This window comes from Micromys minutus (genome assembly GCF_963924665.1).
Source record: "Micromys minutus genome assembly, chromosome: 22".
Lineage (NCBI taxonomy): Eukaryota > Metazoa > Chordata > Mammalia > Rodentia > Muridae > Micromys > Micromys minutus.
In genome coordinates, this window is record NC_137957.1 from 43425296 (window position 1) to 43449728 (window position 24433).

General features: G+C 43.4%; 1 pseudogene across 1 annotated transcript; it reads right to left on the reverse strand.

Annotated features, from left to right (window-relative positions):
• Nucleotides 1–3375: 3375 nt before the first annotated feature.
• LOC308435012 (E3 ubiquitin-protein transferase MAEA-like) lies at nucleotides 3376–4509 on the reverse strand (annotated as a pseudogene). The gene has a single exon. The product of its transcript is annotated as an E3 ubiquitin-protein transferase MAEA-like (transcript).
• Nucleotides 4510–24433: the final 19924 nt, after the last annotated feature.

Genomic DNA, 24433 nt, shown 5'->3' on the forward strand with positions numbered 1-24433 from the left:
TCTCATATCATCCCCCTGAGCTCTAGCCAGGATGGCTTCTTTGTCATGGAAACCATTGAATTGGGCCTCATAGCAGTTCTCTAACCCCCTGCCCAAGTTCCATCCATTCTCAAGAAGAGCTTGTCACTCACTGTACTAAAATGAGGCTGTTGAGGTATGCAGTGAAGAGATGTAAAATGGGCTTGGACGTGTATCAGGCAGGACCTTGCAGTACCATGTTTGGGAGGACCTTTGATGCAGTAGAAAGGCTTTGTCTGAAAGGTTATTGTTTTAGGGTTTCTTTGAGAGAACCACACTGAGATTTAAACCGCCAGAATTAAGCAGAACAAGGGGTGGGACCTCAAATTGACACGGAGTGGGGGGGGGCTCTTTTCACTTGGCAAGTTCCATCACAGAGCCTTGTGAGCATCTGTCCTTGCCAGTGACCTTGCGCGTTTATTTAACTGTCCAGCTGAAAGTTCACCCTGACATTTCAGCGTGAGGCAGAACTCTAGATTTATAGTGAAACCTCAGGCAGAGGACAGGACAGTTGCCCAACAGGGCTGGGAGAATGACTGGAAGGGCTGTTCCAGAAGTCTCTGCTCTTCAGGTTTTCTTTCCTACTCTTTTCTCTTTACAAGGTGCAGGCAGCTGCACTGTCCTCAGTGGCGGCGTTGTGAGGGCCACGTGGAGGTCAGCAATGGGCAGATGCTATTCTCTGGGAAGAGGTAAAAAGGCCTGGGGTAAATGAAGGGAGCCACATTCAGGAGCCAAGCAGAGGACAAGAGATGTTGCCTTGCAGAGAAAGGCAGGAGAAAGAGATGGCTCGAAAGGAGAAAATTTTTTAAATTAATAATTTATTTCTTTTGGCATATTTGAAGAATGTTTTTTTCCTTTTTTTTTTTTTTTGTAAAAATGTTCCAGAACTTTCTAGCACTGCTAATCCATGCAGGGCTTGATACAACAAGCGGGGGGGGGGGGGGGGGGAGGGGCAGGGCAACCAGTCCAAGTAAGTACCTTCTCTTTCTTACACTGTTTGGTCAGGCTCCTTTTTCATATCTATTGTTTCTCATTGGAACTTTTAGAAAAGACTGATTTAATTAAACCAAAATAAACAACAGGACCTGATTCTTTTCTACCTTTATTTTCTGTGATCCAGGAAATAGGGGCTTCTTCACTCTCCAGCTGTGTGGACTTTGGCAAATTATTTCACCTCCCTTGGCCCATTACCTCATGTGGAAAACAGGGGTTACAAGAGTGTCTGCATCACTGCCGAGCTTCTGTGACTCCAGGACACTGCAGAGCTCTGTACCTAACAACTGTGGGCATCGCTAATAGCATTCCAATGCCACTCCATCCCGAAATGCATCATGGGAGTCTAGGAAAACAACCCTGAACAGTCAAACAGGTGGTGGCCACAGCTGTCTCTTGGCTCTCATCTCTGGTCCTGTAGAGGAAGTTTGATGGATAGTGATCCATAGAAAGAGATGCTTCCTAATGTCCAGTGTATCAGAAGTGGGGAGAAGCAGCTGTGGGGAGGAGGGACCCATAAGAAGAGGCAGGAGGCAGGGGCAATGGGTCACAAACACACCTGTCGTCAACTCTGTGAAATAAATGATCTGCCCTCTGTCCTGCCCTGAATACATCAGGGATCAGTCTGGAAAGAAGAGGAAAATGTGGAACGGGCACAAGTGGAAGGCAGAAAAGAAGTGATCTTAAGTGTGTTAAAAATGTAGTCTGCACTGCCATCTCCCATCAACTCCTAGATTAGGGACTTGTGGAAAATACCTGGAGCTAGTCTGAGCCATGCCTAGAATCATGGGCTCATTGAACTAAGGAATGAAAAAAAAATGTATGAATCAATTTACTGTATTTCAGGTAACAGAAACATGAAGTAACTAATACACTGATATTTTTTGATTGTTTAATACAGTAAGTATGAAGGCTTTAGTGTCAGTTGACCCTGAAGTTCAACAATGCTACTAAGTTCAGGGTTTTCCTATCTGTATTATCTTTAGTATATAGGTTATATTCTTGAATTTTTAAAAGTGTCTGTTGGCAGGACGTACGGTACTCTTCTTTCTTATTTCTAACCAATGACTGGGAAGGGGTAAGGTAAGGGAGAGGATAGAGAGAGTGAGAGGTGCATTTCTGTAGTCCACTGAGAAAATTCAGGACATGTACTCACTTCTGGACCAATCACAGTGGCTGGGTAGGAGCCTGTGATAGTTGATCCTGACTGTTATCACAGGCCCCAGGCTGACCTAGAAGACACCATCATAAATTGAAGGCGAGGAAGCTTCTAAGTTATGGTATCTGGGTGGGAAGACCCGCCCTGGATGTGGGAAGCACCATCCCATCGATGGGCCAGTACTAAGAGAAAGCAGATCAGTTTTCATCATGGCTCTTCCTGGCTGTGGATACAGTGAGAAAAGTTGCCTTGGGTCCTTGCCCTTCCCATGATGAACCAACCTCACCAACATCTCTCTCTCTCTCTCTCTCTCTCTCTCTCTCTCTCTCTCTCTCTCTCTCTCTCTCTCTCTCTCAACAGAAAGCTATTTTAGATACAAACCTCTAAAATGTGGTTGTGGGAATTACGATGGTTCATTTGCTTTGAAAACCCATCAGTACTTATTCAACTGAACTATCAGTTTCTGTAATGAAAAGCATGTACACTCTAGCCTTTGGAGAATCTCAGTCCAGCGGCCTTCCCTTACAGGAATGTAAATACATTCTCAAAGCAGGAGATAAGGCTGGAAGGTGCTGGAAGGTGAGATATTGAACCTGTGCACAGACACAGCCCCGGACCCTCTGGCCATTCGGGCAGAAACCCCTCAAGTAGCAGCCCAGGTGCCTGTGGTGCATGGTGCTTTGGCAGCAGCTAGACAGTGAAGTCAGGAACGGCCTTGGCATCATGTTACAAATCACTGCAGCCGACCTGGTATGGTCAGCACCCTGTCCAGGCTGTGACCAACACGAGTTGACAAAGGACCAGCCTGCGTCTCGTGCTCACCTTAGTCTCCTCACTAGCAAAAGGAAGGAAACGGAGAAACACGGGGAAATAACTCATGAACCAATCCCTACTTCTGAGGTGCTCTGGATTTCCTGGGTGTTCAGGTGACACGGTAGAGAATGTTTCCTTTGAGAGGTGCAAGAATTTGCAGAGGCCATAAGCTGACTTACGTTACAAAATCCTACCAATCAAACACTGTTCTCAAGCACAGACTCATTAAATCTCACTTCCTTCTAAGAGTATTGGTCGTTGCTCACTGATCTTTGGTCACAAGAAACAAATGCCAGAGCAGGCTGGGGTCTGGGTCAGGGGTCAGGGCAGGAGGGCATGGCTCCCACCTACCACAGCCTCTGGCTGAGGGTGTTCACATGGCAACGCAGGGCCTACATGGTGTATTCTTTCTCAGCTTGGGAGAAGTGGAAGACTTCTTCAGTTCTTGGGCAAACAACTCTATCATCCTGGCAATTGTAGTCCTAGACATAACCATTAGGCAGCATCATGGGTGGGCTGTTCTCATTCAGGTAGGAGTTGGCACAGTGAAACATGGCTGCACTGGTTTGTTCAGAGAGTGGCTCCACACAGGGATGCCATCGGGGCTCTTGGAGCTGCCATCCTTGTAGCTCTGTGCTGTCTTTATTGCTAAGAGCCAAGCCTGCAGGGTGAAGGTAAAGGCAGAGCTGTTTCCCGGCTGGTGCAACCCATAATTGTCATAGTGTTGGGTCAGCATTCGCCACCGGGCTGGGTCCAGAATGTTCTTGTGTGGGGAAATAATGTGTGTCTGGTGGGAAGAAAAGGCTAACATGCCCACGACCTGGCAGACCTCATCCAGCTGACTCCCTTCAGCCTGACTGAAGTGTTTTCTTGCATATCCCACAGCATCCAAGGGCTTGTTCTGCAGGACAAGTTCAAGGAACTCTTGACTCCTGAGGCTGAACTCTAGGCAGCTCTTCATCTTCCTGAGTCAGGACTTGTTATTATGGCACCCAGGCAAGGGAGGTGGCTGTCTCACGCCTCTCCGATGACTTCTCTACTTCTTTGGCTGTCAGGAACATCTCGATATTCATGAGGTCCTCAGTGCCACTCTGGTGAGCCAGCTTCACAGCTGTGATGTAGTAGCCACAGCGTAGCTGATGCTCCACCATCATTCTGCCCATATACTTCCGCTTCCACATGCTGGCTGCTGCTGGCTGGTCACTGCTGTACTCCTTGACGTTCTCAGACCTACTACGTTTGCGGAGCTTGGTGCTCTCATTCTCGGGCTGGATGGATTCTACTACCTTCCTCTTGAGGACACTCAACTTCTCCATCACACCATCCAGTAGGTTGAACCCAGAATCCACAGTTGGCCAACTACTCAAGGTCTTCCTAAGCCCAGTTATCACCATGGTGACATGGCTGGTCTCCTGGTTGATGTTTTTCTGAGCATCATGGAAGCATTTATTCAGTGTCTCATAGGGCACCTTGAGGGTCAGGTACTCCTGCACCTTCAGGGTCATGGACAGCTGGGCTCCCGACTTCTGCACCACTATCTTGGGCTGGCTGAGCAGAGGACCAAAATAAATTCTTAATTCCTTCATTTGCTTTTGTCAGATATTCTGTGGAAGCAACAAAAAAAGGTAATGAATGCTATAGGTAATATTTATTGGCCTAATCTTGAAATTTTGTTTATAATTTAAAAATTACACACACACACACACACACACACACACACACACACACACACACACACACAAACCCACACACACACACACACACACACACACACTAGTGCTATGGTGAACATATAAAGTACAGAGACAACTTTTTGGAGTAAATTCTTTCCTTCCACCTGAGGATTAAATTCAGGTGTCAGGCTTGTGGTAAAAAGGCTTTTATCCACTGAGCCATCTTGTCAACCCAAGCCTAGGTTTCTCAATTAAATGTTAGCAGATTATTAGTTTTGGCACACACTTTTAAGACCAGATACTGCTTATCTTTGTGGCTGGGTAATTCTTGGTTCTAAGGTCTTTCCTATGAACTTATTCTGCTTTGCTTTGTGTCTATTCACTCAATACCATAAGCATGAGGCTGTATATAGAGAGTTGGACCTACGAGGAGTAAGGGACTAGATAGGTGATTTATCCATGTTTTCTTTTTTTCTCTTTTTTGCTATAGTAGAATACCAGAGGCCAGCCAGTTTTTAAAGCAAAGTTTCAATTAAGTTATGAAATGTGATAGAGATACTAGCTTAGATCTTGTGAGAGTCCCCTGCTTTGGAAGTAGTGAGTATTAGACACCCCTCCCCCACATTTGTAGCAGATGTACAGCTTGTTTTTCATGTGGATCCACTAACAATTGCAGAGAGGGCTGTTTCTGACTCTGTTGCCTGCCATTGGATCCCCTTCCGTACTTGGACTGCCTGGTTGAGTATCAGTCGAAAAGGAGGTCCCCTGTTGGGACTAGATGTCCCAGGGTGGAGTGGTATCCAAGGGAGGGTTTTTATCTTCTCCTCAGAGAAGGGAGGAGGGTATTAGGGGGAGGGATTTGTTAGGGCAAGACTGGAAGGAGGGAAGGAAGGAAGGAAGGGAGTCTGCAATTAGGATGTAATGTGAATTTAAAAATTATAAAAAATGTGGAAGACTGACACAATGGGGTATTGTTTGGCTGTTAAAAATACCATAAAATTTGCAAATAAATGTTTAGAAATAGGAAAAAAATCATCCTGAGTGAGTTAACCCAGACCCAGTAAAACAAAAATGGTATGTACTCACTTATAAGCAGATATTAGCTGTAAAGAATAACCGTGCTTCAATTCACAGACCAAGAAAAGCTAAGTAACAAGGAAGGCTCAAGAGGGAGACACAGGAATCTTCCTGGTAAGGAGAAAAATAACAGATATCACATCATGGACATACTGAAAGCAGGAACATTCATGTGGGGGTAGATGGAAGGAGAGAATACTGGGAGAGACCACTGGAATTGGTGGGGTGGGGACATGTTGGGAATGAGCTAGAAACCTAGTTCCGTGGAAATTTCCAGGAATCTATGAGTGTGACCCTAGCTAAGACTCCTAATAATAGGGACACAAAGCCTGAACCAGCCATCTCCTGTAATCAAGCAAGACTTCCAGTGAAGGAATTAGGGTACCAACCAAACCTCAAATCATTTGACCTACAATCTGCCCTGCCTAGAAGAGGTAGAAATTGTGGGGGTGGCCAGCAAATAACTAGCCCAGCTTGAGACCCATGCAATGAGAGGGAGCCTACCTCTGATACTGTCTGAAGGTCTAGGAACCAGAGGCTGGATATCCTGGAGACCTGGAATAGAACCAAACATAACTGGGCAAAAAAGTCAATGAAATGATTCCTAATGATATTCTGCTATACTTATAGATTGGTGCCTAGACCAATTGTCATCAGAGAGGCTTCATCCAGCGACTGAGGGAAATGAGGCAGAGACCCACAGCTAAACATGGACAGAGCTTGGGAAATCTTGTGGAGGAGAGAAGACAAGAATTATAGGAGCCAGAGGGATCAAAGACAGTACAAGAAAACACAGGGAATCAACAACTCTGGGTCCATAGGAGCTCACAAAGACTGAACCAAAAAGAACATTGAGCCTATATAGGTCTGACATAAGCCCTCTGCACATATGTGACAGTTGTGTGGCTTAGTTTTCTCATGGGATTTCTAACAGCAGGAGTAGGGCTTGAATCAAACTATTTTCCTGGCTCTTGGGACCCCTTTCCTCCTACTGAGTTGCTACATCCAACCTTGATATGAGTGTATGTACTTAGTCTTAGTGTAACTTGATATTCCGAGTTTGGTTCATATGGGATGCCTGCCCATTTCTAAAGAGAAACAAAGGAAGAGTGGATGGTGGAGGTGAGGGAGAAACCGGGAGAAGACAGAGAAAAAAGTGCAGTCAGGATGTATTGTATGAGAGAAGAATAAATAAAAAAAATAATTAAAAAGAAGTACCCCCAAAATAAAGTAAGCATGAAACGTCACCAAAGAATTTGCCAGAGCTTTAGTTACATATGAGATCAAGATGAATATCCAAGAGGTATTTGGTAAAAATACCATCTTCCATTAGAATTCAGAGCTCACTGTGTGCACAGCATCTTAATATCTTAAGGGCTAACATTTCTGCCTATGTGCTCTGTGAACTTAGAAAACATCAATTAATACAATAAAGGTAGCATTAGAATGACATTTTCATTTCATCATGGAAGAATCAGATATAGATGGAGAGGGGCTTGTAGGAAATCTCCTGGCTGAAGAATAAATGAGTCATGAAGTGATCACAGACACGTAGATCCACAATCACAACCCAGGTCCTAGACCTTCTGTGAGCATGGCTTGTTTACTATCTCTGCATTGAGAGATATCAGGCCCCGATTATAGCTGGGACAACCCAGTTCTCCTCTGTAATATAGAACGAGATGGAAGAACAGACATGTGCCTTTGTGTGGGCATAAACATAGCTGGGAAAGACAAGGGCCATTGTCTCTAGGATCAGCTTGCCTCAAATCCTCAACAAAACCAGCCATGAGCTCTTGAGTAAGTTACGTGATTTCTGCATGACTCTCTTTACTCATTCATGTAAAGAGACTGATTATGACATCTCTATCACAAAGAATTATAGCTATTAAATTCAACAGTCTTAACACAGTATAGTCCAGCATAGTAAGGACTTTATATAGTAAAATCCAAGAAAGTGTTCAGTATCTGTTGGCTATTACAGACTGACTATCCCTTATCTGAAATGCTTGTGAATTAAGATGGTATTTGGGGGGGGGGGTATTTGCATATGATAATGAGGTACTTTCAGATAAGACCCAGGTCTAAACAACCACTTCATTAGTGTCTCATTATGCACACAGCCTAAAACAAAGTGCGGAGAACACTTTCAGTGAGCTTGAGTTGAATGTCTATGAGCCACCCTATGAACTCAGGAGTGGACTTTACCTTTGTGGCTCTGTGTAGGTGCTCAGAAGATTACAGATCTGAAAGCATTTGGGGCTTCTACATTTTAGATGAGAATTGACCAATCTGTAATAGAAGTAGAGAACCAGCTGTGCTCCAACCCATAATCATTGAGGCAAAAGAACCTACTGCGGCTAGGGTACGCAAGATGAACCAATGCACTCATGGAACGATGCCAAAAGGACCAGTAGAGAGAGAAGTAGCATGCCTTCGAGCAGTCTGGATCTACCTTCAAGAGCTGAGACTCTCCCCTGATTTTACATGAATGCCTCTACCCCCACTTCCCAGTTAGCTTAAGCAGCCTTGGTCACTTGCATTCACAAAGGCACAGCTAGAGTGGCTGAGATGGGATTTGAACCCAAGTCCCCTGGCTTCTTGTCCAGCTGTTGATTATTGCCATATGCCAATTTAGTGAGGACCTTGATGTAACTCATGGAGAAACATGTCCCAGAGGAGGAGGCAGCTGTCTGCAGCTGGCAGCAGATTGTGTCTGGAATCAGATTTAGAGTGCCTGGCTTCACAAGACACTGACTTCTGAACTTCCAGCTGCTGTAGTTGGTGTCAGACCAAAGCTGCTGCTGGTGCTGGAGAAGTTCAAGGCTCCAGAGACGAGCCTGTAAGATGATTGGTTCAGTACTTGTCTTCCGGCATCATCTAGATATCGATTCAAGGGGCAGTTATGGACTCTGAGGATAAACGTAGGATTGCCATGGATTTGGGGAACAGATTACATCCCCCCCCCTTAGATTCTTCAAAATCCATCTTGCTGTCTTCTTTTCGTATAGGACAGCTGAACTTTTACTGGGTGCAGCTTGCCTGCCATGGGCTTTTTCTGTTGATGTTCAGTGGAATGCAGGATCATCTCCTGGTGCTGTGAAAGGACCACCTGACTGGGCCATCCCAAAAAGTGGACACTGTGTTTCTAACAAGCCATTCAGCAAGCTTCCTCCCTCCCTCCCCCCCCATGACCCTGATGTAAGAAATCCAGGATCATTCTTTGAAAGCATGCCACAATATTTTTTATCCATATCTGTTGGTAAGAACAGATAGACTGAGAGGATGCACTTAAGCGAGATTCTTCTTCTTCTTCTTCTTCTTCTTCTTCTTCTTCTTCTTCTTCTTCTTCTTCTTCTTCTTCTTCTTCTTCTTCTTCTTCTTCTTCTTCTTCTTCTTCTTCTTTTAAATATGATTGTGCAAAGTCAAAATCACCTGGATCCTGGTTTTTAATTTGAGCCTCACTGGTTTGGTCTGTTAAATGGATTCAGTAGTGGGGACACCCTTTTCTTGTATAGTTCAGATGAAGTAACTAAAAACAAAGTATCTTATACAACAGCAAGCAGGTGGCAGTGATTATTGTACCAAAATACAATTCCCAGAGATAGAAAGGATCTAATTAGATATATAATCTGTTCCCATCCTATTTCAGAGTTTTCCTGGACCTACCTCAGTAACAGTGTACCAGCAAACTTAATTTCTGTTGACAAGAACCAATGTTTTTAAGCTTTTGCCTAAAAATGAGTCACCATGCAAGATGCTGATTGGCTGACACCAGTTCTATTTTGTTGGGTACTAAATAATGAAGGGGGGAGCTGGTTATTAATGCAGAGAAGGCGGGGGGAGGAAGCAATGAATAGAGACACAAAAATAGCCTCCATAATTATAAGCCTTACAAAGCCTGTTGTGACGTACCGTATGAGTCAAAAATGAAATGTGTGTGACATGAATCATTCTGTGAATCAGAGGAGGAATCTTACTTCCTAAAGTAATGCTCCATGCTGAAAAATGGATATTCTTCAGCCAATGATGGATAACTTTGCTGGAGATGGGGAGATGAGGGAAGGATTGTGGGAGGGGGTGGCAAGGGCAGTGAGGGAGATGTAAAGTGAATAAGTAAAAAAAAAAAGTTAAAAAAACCAGATAAAGTATTTTTCTTAACAAAAGTAAAACCAAAACTCTCATGGGAATTCAGCGTGATCTCAGCTCTGGACTCACCTTAGTGGGAAAATTATAACATACTTAAGCAAGTTTTAGTGTCTCCACCAGTCTCTGCTTCCTTGAAAATACATGAATAACAGTTTGGGCTTGGGAATTGCAATATGAATGCATCGATGATCCTGGCAAGCTGTGCAGTTCAGTGAGAGGCATGGGGAAGAGAAGAGAGTAGAGCATTGTATTAGGTGAGCAGAGCCAGTCCCTGGCGTTTGCACAGTGAAGTCTGGAAGCAGGGTGAGTACCGCCGCTAAACTGAGACTTGTTATAAGCGTCGGTGTATCCAATTTGTTCTCTCCATCTGGGATGCCCTACCAGAACATTCTCTGGACCTGCAGCATGGGCATTTAGTCCTCCCAGTTCTCCCAGCACTGAGAGAGTCTGCTGGGTTTGATTCCTAACTCCTGGGCACCACCTTCTTACTATGGCCTCACACAAGAGGAAGAGTATGGTGGCCTTGAGAGTTCTCATTTGCAAAAGAGTTCATATCCTGTTCCTGTGGGTTCTGCCTCCATAGGTCTAACTTCTTCCTAAAGGCCCCCTATCTACACATAACCCCAGTGCCTCAAGCTTAGGTTTTAACATATACATTTTTGGGCTTCACAAATATTCAAACCATAATACATTGCAGTCATCTTCTTCCTAATGGTGGGCATCAGTGTATTGATACTTTCGAAACTTGGCTGCAGGTTTCCATTGATTTCCTTAACTAATCAGACAGGCTCCACTTCGTGAAAAGGCTAGACATTTACACTGGGACTTTTATAAAGGGATGGAGAAGGTCCATACAGACCGGAGGGAATATATGAACAAAGGTGTCAAAATAGCCCTGTATCCCAGATGGCAAGACAGACCATTTGCTTACAGGGTTTATGGTTGTTACACAATGGGACAGATAGGCTCATGTCTGTAGGGCTTCGAAGGTCAGGTGGAAGAGCAATGGGTTTATGTTCTGACAACCAGGGACTGCTGAGCACTTACTCATGGCCTGGTATCGTGCAGAGAATATGTCATGTTGCACGTCACGAGCCCTTCAGCAGCAGGAGATTTAACTAAATCTCTTTTCTGCTTCACACAAGGGTTAAGCCCACCTGAGGTTTTAGGATACTGTGGTGGATTCAGCTTTTGTACCTTCTGTGCTACCTCACGCCTCTGGTGCTTGCCTGCATGGCATTTTCTGTCTGCGTTAGCCTTGCTGCATTTTCTGCCTGACTACCAGTAGCTGAGGTATCATCTCGCTCAGTTCTGGAATCATCCAGGTTAGGCCAACTTATGCTGAAGCCATGGAAACTTCCAGATCACCAAGTTTAAAATCAGGTTTGTTTCTAGTGTGTGCTGGGTGTCCATTGCAAGTGAGGGATTAGAAAGTGACACCCATCACAATCATTTGGTCCTCAGGGCGATGGCTGTGAAAGGGAACATGGGTCACTTTGTACCAACTCCTGAGGTCACATATGGCTCTCTGGATTCATTTTGTTGGTCAAAGAAGCAAGATAGCTGAACCTACTTCCATGAAGCAGGAAAGTTTAATCGTCCCTGGAAGAAGAACAAGTCACATAATTAATGACAGGACCTTCAATGCCACATTTCTTCCTGTGATTGGCCTCTACAAAACTAACAGGGCTAACTTCCATTCTTTCATCACCTCTCCCTCATCTCTGCTACTCGCTGTACCCAGGCAATAGATGGAGCCTGATCTTTCCTTTATTTCGTTCAATCCTCATAGTAAGTAAACATGGGGTTATCATTCATTGATCATTGCGAACATGATCAATTCATATAGTATTTTTTTGCAAGAAGAGGCTATGATCTCCATTTCGCTGATTACTAAGCTGAGTCACAGAGAGGCTGTGACCTGGAGAACACCATAAAGCCAGGAAGAACCAGACAGCCAGTCTCTAGAGTTGTCTTCTACACTTTAGTAGCAACTGTAAGCACTCACTTACAGTTTATTTTGTAATGAATACAGTTTACATTGTATTCATTTCTGTCCATTTGCCTTCTATAAACACTGCCCTCTTGTAGGCACTTTGGTTACTGCCATTTGACATGAGGAAAGTCGAGGCCCAGGGACTTGACTTTCTCGTGTGCAATACACACTAGAAACAATCTTAATTTTAATTATGGCAATTTGGAAGTTTCTATTACTTCAGCATAACTTGGCCTAACCTGGATGATTTTAGAACTGAGCGAGATGATACCTCAGCTATCGATAGTCAAGGAAGAAATGCAACAAGACTAGCCCCACAGAGAGGTAGGTGGCAGAGCTTGGGTTTAAGCCCTAGTCTCAGGCTTCAAGGTCAGCATTCAGGCTACTGTGCCATTTTGCCAACATATTTTCTTGTTTATAGCCTACTACATTCAGGCCTTTGCAATGGAACTAGATAGACTTGAAGCAGAATTTGACCAAGAGAACACAAAGAGCTCTAAGAAGGACATCCCACTCAAAAGTCACACTCCAACTGCCAGGCACAGAAAGAAAACCAGGGGCGTCCCCAGAGCGCACTGCTGAATGAAGTACAGAATGGTCAATGATGCCCATGAGGACATGCTGAGCGGAAGGCTGGAATGCAGGTCACATCTGGGTATCTTAGAAGACTAGGCAAAAGTATGGAGGGTGGATGTGTGATATGCACAGGGCCACGTGGCTTATGAAGAGTGAGGATTGTTCTTTAACATTTCACTATAGGGTCTAGGGAGATGTTTCAGTGGTTAAGAGCACTGCTCATTCAAAGAACCCCAAATCCGATTCCCAGCACCCCTGTAAGAACTCACAACTGTCTGTAACTCCAGTTCCAGGAGAGATAATGACCTCTTCTAGCCTTCAAGGATATAAGACATTCATGTGGTACACAGACATACATGGAAAGAGAATATCCGTATGAATAAAATAAAATAATAAACATTTAAAAAATTTCAGTACATTTAAATTGGTCACTGTTAAGAATTTATAGACCCAAAACAATGTGTATACAAAGTCTTCATGCATCCAGATTTGCATATATAGTACTATAGCTATTTATCTATCTCATACACACACACACACACACACACACACACACACACACACAACATATTTAAACACAGTATACATTGAATGAAGACTGTCTGTCGTTAGATGGCTGCTTTTCCCATGCAGGCAAAGGTAGGGTAATCTGACAGTTCTTACTGAAAAATGAAACAAAGAGAAACCCCCCCTTTAATAAAACTAACAGATAGAGAAAAAACATTCGTTGGCAAGGATTCATAGAAACTGGAAATCTAGCCCACTACTGGCGGGATTTAAAATAGGATAGCTAAGAGAGAACAATGTGGTTGTTTTTCAAGAACATAAACACTGGGTTACCACAAGGTCAATTATTTTCATTGTGGGGTAGAGACTCCAAATGCATTGACAGCAGTCTTGAGATACTGGACACCTATATTTATGGAAACTTTGCTCCCAGCAGTCAAAACTAAAAAGAACCCAAGTGTTTTAGCACATATGTATGATTAAATATCATACAGCCTTATGAGGAAGTCAGTTCTGAATCATGATACTTTGAAGACATTATACCTAAAGGAATAAGCCAGACATACAAAAGGTCAAATATTGTATTATTTCCACTCAGTGAAACATAGAATTAGCCAAATCTTTAAGTAAAGATGATATAACAATGGGCTTCAGGGGTTGAGATGGTGTGTTCTGGAGACATAGTGTATGATAGGCATTTGGAGAAGAAGAGAGAGACCTGGGGAGGTGCTATGATGATGGTTGTCCAACAGTGGGAATAATAAAGTTGCCAATTATATACTTAAGAGGGCTAAATGGGTAAGTATGCTCTGCATATTTTACCGCACTTTCAGAACTGATCAAGAAGGAAAGGCATGTAGCTGAGGGTCCACACCAATAAAGGTGAGGCCAGGGAGAGCTCCACAGACTCTTCTACCCTCTCTTCTGGAAGTCCGTATGAAATGGGACTTGATGCTTTTCTGTGGGCCACATTTTATAGCATTGGCTTGCTCTCTTTGACCTTGACGGGACAAGTAAAGCTCTCCTGAACACATCCTTCCTCCTGCATAAGAAACTGTAACCAATTAGGCATGTTTAGACTTGGAAGCTCCTAGGAGCGCAGAGATGCTGGTGAGCATCAGTCACAGAGACAGGCCATGAGACAGTCTCAGCTGGAACATCAACCTCGGAGGGGAACAGGAGTTGCTGTAGAAAATGACAGAAGTACACGCTGGCAGGGAAGAGAGCTACAGAGCTCTGATGAGAAGAGAGGCAGGAATCTCATGAGAATTTCCAAAGACTTTTTTCCCCCAAGGATCCGGGGCTGGTTACATTTAACCTTGTTTTAAACTTCTGCGTTCCATATAAGTTTTAACTAATTATTAGCACAGATTAAATGGGTCCATAGTGGCATTAACACACACTCACTACACACACACACACACACACACACACACACACACACACACACCAGGCCATCACTGTGACTGTCCCTAAAAACTATTAGACATAACCATTTCTCCCCAGGGAAGGGAGAAACTCATTCCACTTGGTCCAGAACATCCAGGTGCCACAAAAGTGCCTCCTCTGTGCCTGACTGCCAGCCAGATGGGACAGTCAAGTGCCTATTAGAAACGAGGACACCCTGCTTCCCATACTCCTTGCTCAGTAATCACCATGTACCCAGGAAGCAGAGGATGTTCCGCATCGGGTACGTAGAAGTGCTTGGCAGACACCTGCCAGTACGACAGGGGCTGTGGTTTCCAACCTGTGTCATACCCAGCAAGGTAAACAGCCTCCAGGGAAAAGCCCACCTTCAGCTGAGACAGCAGTGTAAGAGCTAACTCCATGCTGCAGGTCTGGGTCAGTCTGGTTGATCAGAGGAGAGGAAAATAATTCAGGACCCCCACATCCCCCTGCTGTATTACCCGGGGAAACTTGTGGCTATAAAAGCTACTTAATCAGTGAGGACAGACTTAATTAATTGTTGGCAAGGATAGGTGGAAAAAAATGTTCTGGGCGTGTGCAGCCAGTCTATGGCTGCAAGTATCCTGTGGAGTGATTTTTGACCCGTCTCTTCCTCTGTCTTTGCAAGGCTGTTGGTATGGACTAGCATATTTGCCTTTCTTCTGATTTCTATACTTGCATTTCTGGCTTGCAAATATGAATCCGAGGTCTGAGGTCTGTTCCTCCCCTGAGGTCCCTGCTGTCTCCTTCTTATTTACAATTCTCTTTAAACACAGAGAGACCAATCCCCCTCCTGGTGGTGAAGCAGACTGGTTAGACTTGAGAGTTGGCCAAGCAAAAGCTCTTAGGGGCTGAAGAGCTCAAGTACGGCAAGAAAGCCCCCTGTGGGGCTGTGCTGAAGTGAGCCTGCTTCATTCCATCTTCTAGAAACCCATGGAAGTCAGATGAAGTTGCCGCCTGCTTCCCTGGTTGGTCGTGTTAATGGATCCCACATGTTTCCTCCGCTGCTAGATGAGAGATTCCAGCTGGAGACCAAGTCAGAGCAGCTTCCCCTGACATCACTGTGATCCTGGGAAGATGCATGCCTGGGGCAGGGCGGCATGACCAGCCAGCCATTTAGGGTCTCTGTGTGTCAGAGGGGGATTGACTGGTGTGGTGTGAGGAGCTGGGCAAAGTCTCTGGCAGGGCACCCTTAGTGTGGAGGTCTCCAACACTAGTGGGAAGTAGGAGCAGCCCAGGCCTGACACTGTGCTGAGGCTGGCTGAGGCATCACTCCCTGGGGATGCTGTCACTATATGAATGTTGTTTTATGTACCATGTATTCTATTCACACCATTGTGTTCAGTCAGGAACACACCCACTTTCCTTTTACCCGTGAGGGAGGAATTGGGAACCAGAGAAGTCAAGGAACTTGCTGAAAATCACTCAGCAAAGAAGCGGCAAAGTCTGGACACGAACTTCGTCTTGTTGGACAAGGCTTTCACTTTCTTCTCATGGAAAGGGGTGACTGATAGTGCAGATGTGCAGAGAGTAGTAAGGGAAGGAGGGATGGTGTGGAGAGGTTGCCCAGGATTATTTCTTAGACCTATTCCCAGATTCATCCTCTTTCCCATCGAATGCATGAAGGGCTAGCAGACCCAGAAGGTCTTTGTGCACTCTGAAACTCTATAACTTGTTTTTTTACTTAATTTTTAATTAAAATATGATCAAACTATCCCCCCTTTTCCTTTCTTCCTTTTCAATGCTCCCAAGTCCCATGCCTTCTCACTCCATCTCAAATCCATCGCTCCTTTATCTTTACTTGCTGTTGTTATATACGCTTGTAAAAACGCATACACACATAAGTACATAAATAACCCAGAGTCTGTTTAGCATTGCTTGTGTGTATACGATTTTAGGGCTGACCATTTGGCATTGGGTAACCATTTAGGGGGTTCATCCTTTGGGGAAGACAACTCGCCCCCTTTCTACAGTGTTTAGTTGCTCTCGCTTCTTTGTCTCGGAGCTGGGACCTGTGGGATTCCCTCCTACAGCATATCTGGTGGCGTTCTTGTTCAGGTCTTGTTCAGGACATCATCGTGTTGAAGTGTGCTGGGTGAAGCTTCACTCTGACTTCTAGGACACACAGCTGTGCAGCCAATGCTCCAGCTCCTGCCATCTCTCCACCACCTCTTTCTTGATTTTTTTTTTTTTGAACTTTAGAGGTGGGTTGTGTTCTAGATGTTTCCGGTAGGATCTCCAGTGTTGTGATCAGTGGTTCTATGCAGTTTGACCATTTGACTTTCCTATTATGGTCCCTGTTGTAGAAGGATGAAAAGTTACATATAAGAGAGCCTACTGCCTCCACATTCACAAGCCAACAACATTTCTGACTATATTCTAAATAGTTGTCCCCTTTCTCACAATACTCTTACCTTCTAAAACTTCCTCTACAACGTAAGCCCTGCATCAAGTTTCTCTAGCAGATGCAAACTCTCCCTCCCAGCACCAGGCAGGCCTAGGCACCATGATTCTCAAGACAAGACTAGTCAGCGGAGCTCAGAAGCCAGGGCGGCAGTTATGGGACCTTCGGCCAGGTTTTACCTGAGCCTCTTTCATTATTTACCTGACCAAGCACTAACTTCCCACATAATCATCCCCAGCGTCGATGCCATTGTCACCGGCACTGATAGGCTCCTTACTGTGACCCTGTACTGTATCCGCCCAAGGAATTCATCCTTCCCTCCTATAGTTCAGATCCAATCCTGAAGCTGCACTGTTCCGTGTTCAGTGCTAGTTTACACACATGCCTTTTCTACGTCCACACGGGTCTTCCCGATTAAGGAATTCTGTGTTTATTGCCCTCACTTTAGCAGTGTCCAGTATAGGATCTAGGATCTAGTATCGAGACTCCATGAGAGTGAAAAGTTTGTAAAGTGAGCAAGGAAGAAGAGAGGAGAGGAAGAATCCAGCTTGTTTGGGTCTTTCCTGGCTTTAGCGTTGTAGAAAAATCTCCATGTGCATATGGATTGAGCAAAGGTGCACCTCTGTCTGCTGGGGCTTTGGCTGCCAAGCAGTCTGCCTTTCCTCAAGCCTCCAACTGTGCATATTCATGGGGATGTCTGGACACACATACCACGCTGCCATAAGTTCATGTTGAGTCAAATGGTTTAATAGATTTCCATTCCCTTTAAAATCTAGTGAAAAAGCATGAAGTTCACTTTAATCCTCTGAATTGAAAATTGTAGGTAACATTTCAGGTTTAAGATGTGTGTGTGTGTGCATGCGCATGCATGTATGTGGTATGTATATTATGTGAATATGTGTATGTATGATGTGTGTATGTATATGGTGTGTATGTATGTGTATAGTTCGTGAGTGACTGTATCATGTATATATATGTGGTGTATGTGTGTATGTTTGGTATATGTATATAGTGTATTTATGTGTGTACAAGTGTGTAAGTATGTATGTGGATGTGGGTGTAGTGTGTATGTATATGTGGTATGTGTGTGGAGTCTGTGTATATGTGTATGTGTGTTTGTGTGTGAGGGAATGTGTATATATATGTGTGTAAGTATGTGTGGTGTGTATATGTATGTGGTATAAATAACTTAGTGTTTAGTGTGTAAGTATGTTTAGGTATGGTTTGTTCAGTGTGTGTATGTGAGTGTGTGGTGTTTATATGTGTGTATGTGAGTATAAGATATCTATACATGGTGTATGTGTGCATGTGTGTATGTTTGGCATATGTATGTGGTTTTTGTGTATGTGATATGTGGTATGTATGTGTGTGTATGTATATGTGTGTGCTGTATGTATGTGAGTTTATGGTGTACAATTATGTGTGTTTCTGTGAGTGTGAAGTATGTATATGTGGGTATATGGTGCATGTGTGTGTATGGTGTATGTACTTGTGTGTGAGTGTGTGGTGCAAGTGGTCTGTGTGTGGTGAGAGTTTATATAGAGCATGTATATGAATCAGTAGTTAATTTTTCAGAGCTAGCTTTTTAAGGAAACTCCGAAAGCTTCTCCCTGTTACTTGAACCTGAATGGAAAGAAAATGCAAGGCGCACATCTAAAGCAGTGTTAGCTGTGAGCACATATAGACATTCCTGCAGGTAATTCTCTCAGTCTGGTTTGACTGTAGTAGTTCCCTTTGTTGCCTTTGAAGTCAGTTATCCACTACTGGCTGCCAAACATTGTTCAGTACATAATGACAGATTTAACAGTCATTTGACAAATGGCATCTGAACTATGTTATACTTATAACACTTGCCATGTTATGCAAATTGTTCTTAAATTCTGCTGTGATGATAAGACATGGCCATTTGCTTCATGAAATTTTCATTAGACACGGAGAGAAAAGAGCAACAGAAACACACGAAGAAACAATATAAATTATTAGCAAACACATGATGGGAGCTGTGAAGGACACTGCCCAGGAGCTACAAGAACCATTGCTCAGACCAGTGTTCTCAGGTTGCTCTGCTGTCACACACAGGGTGGGGGACAAGGAGGAGAGAGCTAAAGTCAACAGAGGAGCCTGTGCAAAGATCTCAGAACGAGAAAGAAAATCATGTGCTTCGAACTTAGCTATGGTCACTTTGAGAGGCGTTATCAGCTGAGCTAGAAGGACACAGAGACAAACTGGCAGCTTCACAGACAGGGTAAGATCAAGCTTTGTGAACAGGGTAAGATCCATTTTATCTAAAGCTTAGTCAAAGGCCATTGAGAGTTCAAAGCTAAGGGCTGACCAGGTCCTGTACATTAAGGAGTGCTGTCTGTGGCAAGTGACCTACAGGGGAGCAATGGTAAAAATGAAGGCTTTGATGAAAAGTGAGGGACATCTACCCTGGTTCTGGATGGTAGCCTAGACTGGAAGAGGAGCTATAGCGTAGAAATGGATGTATTTGTAGAATGGATGTGATTTGTTGATGGTTCGGATGCAGTGGAGAAAGTGAGGAGAGAATTCAGTTGCATATGCTATCTTCAGCTACATATGCAACTGAAGCCATGGGTCACTTAATGTGTGCTCAGTGGTTGGCGTTTTAGTCCATGGGAGTTTTGAAGGGTTTAGTTGGTTTATAATGTTGTTCTTCCAATGAAGTTGCAACCTCTTTCAGCTCCTTCAGTTCTTTATTTAGCACCTTGATTGGGGTCCCCGTGTTCAGTCTGATGGTTAGCTGCAAACATACTCAACTGTATCTGTATGGCTCTGGTAGAGCCCCTGAGGAGGCATCTTTATCTGGATCCTGCTAGTAATTACTTCTTGGCATCAGCAATAGTGCTTGGGTTTGGTGGCTGCATATGGGGTGGATTTCCAGGTAAGGTAACCTCTGAATTATCTTTTTTTAAAAATCCCTGTTCTCCTATTTGACCTTGTATTTCCTCCCGTAAGTGTTTTGTTCTCCCTTCTAAGAAGGACTGAGGCATTCCCATTTTGGCCTTCCTTCTTTTTGAGCTTCATAAGGTCTGTGAATTGTTTCTTGGATATTCAGAGCTTTCTAGGGATAGTATCCACTTATCAATGAGTGCATGCCATGTGTGTTCTTTTTTGTGGCTGGGTTACCTCACTCAGGATGATAGTCTCTAGTTCCATTCCTTTGCCTATGAATTTCATAAAGTTGTTGTTTCTAATAGCTGAGTAGTACTCCATTTTGTAAATGTACCACACTTTCTGTATTCATTCCTCTTTTGAAGGACATTTGGGTTCTACTTGAAGACCCAGCTTTTCCACCCCTGGACCTATTCCCCAAAGATGCTCAAACAGATAGCAAGCACACATGCTCCATCATGTTTATAGCAGGCTTATTTATAATAACATGGGCATTTTCTATTGTTTCACTGATGAGATTTCTCAGGTGGTGCTTAGGATATAGACAGTGCTGTTGGGAGAAGAAAAAGAATGAGTCTTGGACTGTCATATGCCACATATCACTCACACAAAAATTAGGGGGTCTTGCTAGAAGGTAACATGATAATGCAGAGGAATTTTATCAAGGACCTCCTGACTTCAATGATGGTAGCTACCACCCACTGTTTTCTCTCCAAAACATCAGTCACCCAATGTTCTCACAAGGTTGGCTGCATTCCTGACTTCATTTTAGAGATAAGAAAACTTAAGTGGCGAAATAATTTTCCAAATCACACCACCTGAATGACTGTGGAGGAGAAATCTGAGTTCAGCTAGACTGTCTCACAGGTAAGGGCTGAGTGTGTATCCAAAGAGGAGATGACGTCACGAGGGAGAAAAAAATGTCTCCACTTAATGACTCATGGTATTTGGGGAAGGGGGGGCACAACATGCACAGTAGGCAGCTAGAGACAGAATCTGTTTGTCTGTCTTTTGACTTGCTACATACCAGGCAGCTGCTTAGAAGATCCTCCTTTCTACTTGTGCGGCATAAGAGAGCCTGTAGTGATCCTGTTTGATGTAGGCAGGCAGACGGGTTTCCCAGCCAGGTTTGGCATGCATATGTGTAATGTGAAGCCTTCCTTACACGGATTAAGGTCCTGTCTTTCTACTCTCTCAGGGATATTAGAAGAGACAAATGTGATAATTAGACACAGCCATTTAGAAGTCAGAATGCTTTGGCTGGCACTTTCCTTGTCTACTGGTCCTAGGCAGAAAGTCATGCTAAGGCCATTGAGCCTCAGTTTCCCCACTGGAAAGAAAGCGGGAGTTATTTCTCTTTTGGTGACTATAGAGAGGAACTGTAAAAGGTAACAATCATTCCTGTGCAGTAATCCTTGGAGATGGCTAAGCCTTTCACAAGCACACATGCTTAGTTGCCTTTACACCATCCAGACTTGATTTCTGTTGATAAACACATAATTAGATATAGGGAAATGAAAATCTACATTCCAGATTTCCATAGATCTGTGCAGTCTTGTAGGACTATGGTCAATCATCAAAGTGAGCAAGTCCCATTTGGAACGAAAATATTCAAACCAGTTAAGAGCGGGAGTTGAACTGAGGGACTTAGGCAAGTTGAGAAGCTCAGAAAATGCTTGCATGTCTTCCCCATCACCAAGACTACATAGACTAGCTCAGTCACTCCCTTTGTAGGCAGAGTTGAAAGCAAGTGGAAAAGCCTATAATGTTGGTCTTTGTGTTTATTTCAGTTCTGGCTTTAATGTTTCTTCTCATGTCTTTTTGGAGACTATGTCCCCATAGGTCAGAGTCAAGAATGGGAGGTGGGTGAAGAGGAACTAGAGAAGACAAAGGAACTCATATAACAGAGGAGAAAAGAGGCAGGGCTCCTGCTGTGGAGTACATCCTTTATGCCCTTTCTAAGCTCACATCTGGGTTCCATGTCACTTCTTCTATGGTGGATGAGTGAGCTGAGAGGAAGATGAGCACCAGGAAATCTTGCATAAGAGGACTTGGGAATTTTATCCCATACACCCTTGTGGTACTGCCCCAAGTTAACCTCAAAACAAGACAGCAGGCTTAGAGGAGCATTATTTCAAAGTTTCATAATCTCCTATTTGACAGCAGCTGGTGGTACAAAGCGGAGTGTCTACTGGATCTGATTATACAGCAGATGGTTCTGTTTTCAAATTTTCTCCAACTGTTCAGATGTTTTCTGCACTAGGTCCATATTGCCCATCTGATGCTACCCCCTGGGGCTGAGCTTTAATCTGGATTCCAGTTTGTAAGGTTGCCCCCTCTTTAATCTTCCAATAGAAAGAGAATCCCCAAATACCACCAAGCATCTGCAGGGCCTAAACAATGACTCCAGATGAATATGAGAGGATTGCTCTCTGGGGCAGGTCTTGCCTCAATCAAATCTCCTGCCAGAGGTGGCTTCAATATGTTCTACTTGGAGACGCCTCAGAACTCAGCTTCAATGACCTTGAGATTGAACAGCATGTTCTTCTCCTCAGGCAGCACATGTTAACACATCAAAATTCTTAGTAGCAAATTAAATCTCCTTTAGTGGAGAATAAAGGCCCTAAGTAACTGTGTCACTGGACCATTGTGTATCTCTAATTGTGTCACCTCGCTCCTCAGTGGGGCTTTCCGTTCATTATTTCCAGGTCTTTTTCCCACTGCTGTGCCTTGATGGTTTTCCCTATTCTTTCTCTCGACTCCAGCTGCCTACAGCTGTCAGCCTCCCACTCCAGCCTGGCTTTTCTGGTGTTTTCATCTTCCTGCCAGTATTATGAAATTTAATTTATAACAACAAAAAAAATGTTCTCTGGGCCTTCTTTTCGTTTCCAATTTCTGGTTTCTTTCACCGCTTAGAAACCTCCCTGTCTTTCCAAGCACCTGTTTCCCGGGACTCCTTTTGTAGAAACTGCCTTTTCTTTGACCAAGTGTATGATCCCAATGGACACAAGAAAGAGCAGAGAGGCCTGGGAAGGTTGCAGTGTGTTCTGGAAATGGGCCAGGACTGGAGAAGGGATGTACTCTGTTGGAGACCTGGTTATACCTTACTTAGTAGTGCATGTTGACTTTCTAACAGAAAACAATGGGGAGAATGACTTCCCAAGCCATACGATAAGGAAGCTGATAACCATAAAGGTTGGCACATCAGTGATCTCTCCTGTAAGGAGCTAAGAGCCCAGGGACACCTCTTTTACATTTCTAAGAACTGTTGTGTTATTTGATGAAGCCAGTTGATAGGATGGCTACAGAAGTCACTTGTAGTACTGTTGAAGGTTTATTCTCTCTCTCTCTCTCTCTCTCTCTCTCTCACACACACACACACACACACACACACACACTCTTGCTGTATATATTTCTACATCAAGCATAAGTATTGAGAAATGCTAGTAATGGGGTCAGTCACTGCAAAATGTAAACACAGGACTGGTGCTCCTGTTCAACCATGACAAAGAATAAGATGTTTACTGTAGAGCATTAACCCAAGAATAAGGCAGACCAGATCACTCCTCTTGTATGACACTTCACAATGACAATTGTAATATTGTAGGCCACAAGGTCATGTCCACTTGGCAGAATTTGATTTTTTTTTCTTTCAAATAACTTTTTTATTGTATAGAATGTTTTATTTTTTTATTTTTTAATTGAACAACTTGATTTTAAAAAACAAAGATAAATGTACAGATTTTAAAAGCATTATAGCATAACAGTATATGAATACATTTTTGTTAGTACTTGATTTTTTTAAAAAGGTTTGATAGTATGCCTTAAAATATTACTAGCTACAATGAGCATAAAGTACATGTAAAACAAGATGTAACCTGGAAATAGTCAAAGTTTTCTTGGTGTGCAAAGATTAAGCATAATGGTTTTTCTTTCTTTTTTCGTTTTGGCCTTTGTTTTTCTTGAACTTCATATAGTCTGTAAGGTATTTCTGGGGTGTTTAGGGCTTTCTGGGGTTAGTATCCAATTATCAGTGACTGCATATTATGTCTGTTCTTTTGTGACTGGGTTACCTCACTCAGGATAATATTCTCTAGATGTATCCATTTTCTTAAGAATTTCATAAAGTTATTGTTTCTGATAGCTGAGTAGTAATCCATTGTGTAAATATACCACAATTTTTGTATCCATTTATCTACTGAAGGACATCTGGGTTCTTTCCAGCTTCTGACTATTATAAATAGGGCTGCTATGAATATTGTGGTACATGTGTCTTTTTTGTATGTTGGAGCTTCTCTGGGGTATATGCCCAGAAGTGGAATAACTGGGTCTTTAGGTAGTACTGTGTCCAATTTTCTGAGGAACAGCCAGACTGATTTCCAGAGTTGTTGTACCAGTTTACAACCCTACCAACAGTAGAGGAGTGTTCCTTTTTCTCAGAATCCTAACCAGCATTTGCTGTCATCTGAATTTTTGATCTTAGCCATTCTGATTGGTGTGAGGTGGAATCTCAGGGTTGTTTTGAATTACATTTCCCTGATGGCTAATGATGTTTAGCACTTCCTTAGATGCTTTTCAGCCATTCGATATTCCTCAATTGAGAACTTTTTGTTTAGCTCTGTACCCCATTTTTTAATAGGGTTGTTTGATTCTCTGATGTCTAGCTTCTTGAGTTCTTTGTATACCTTGGATATTAGGCCTCTATCAGA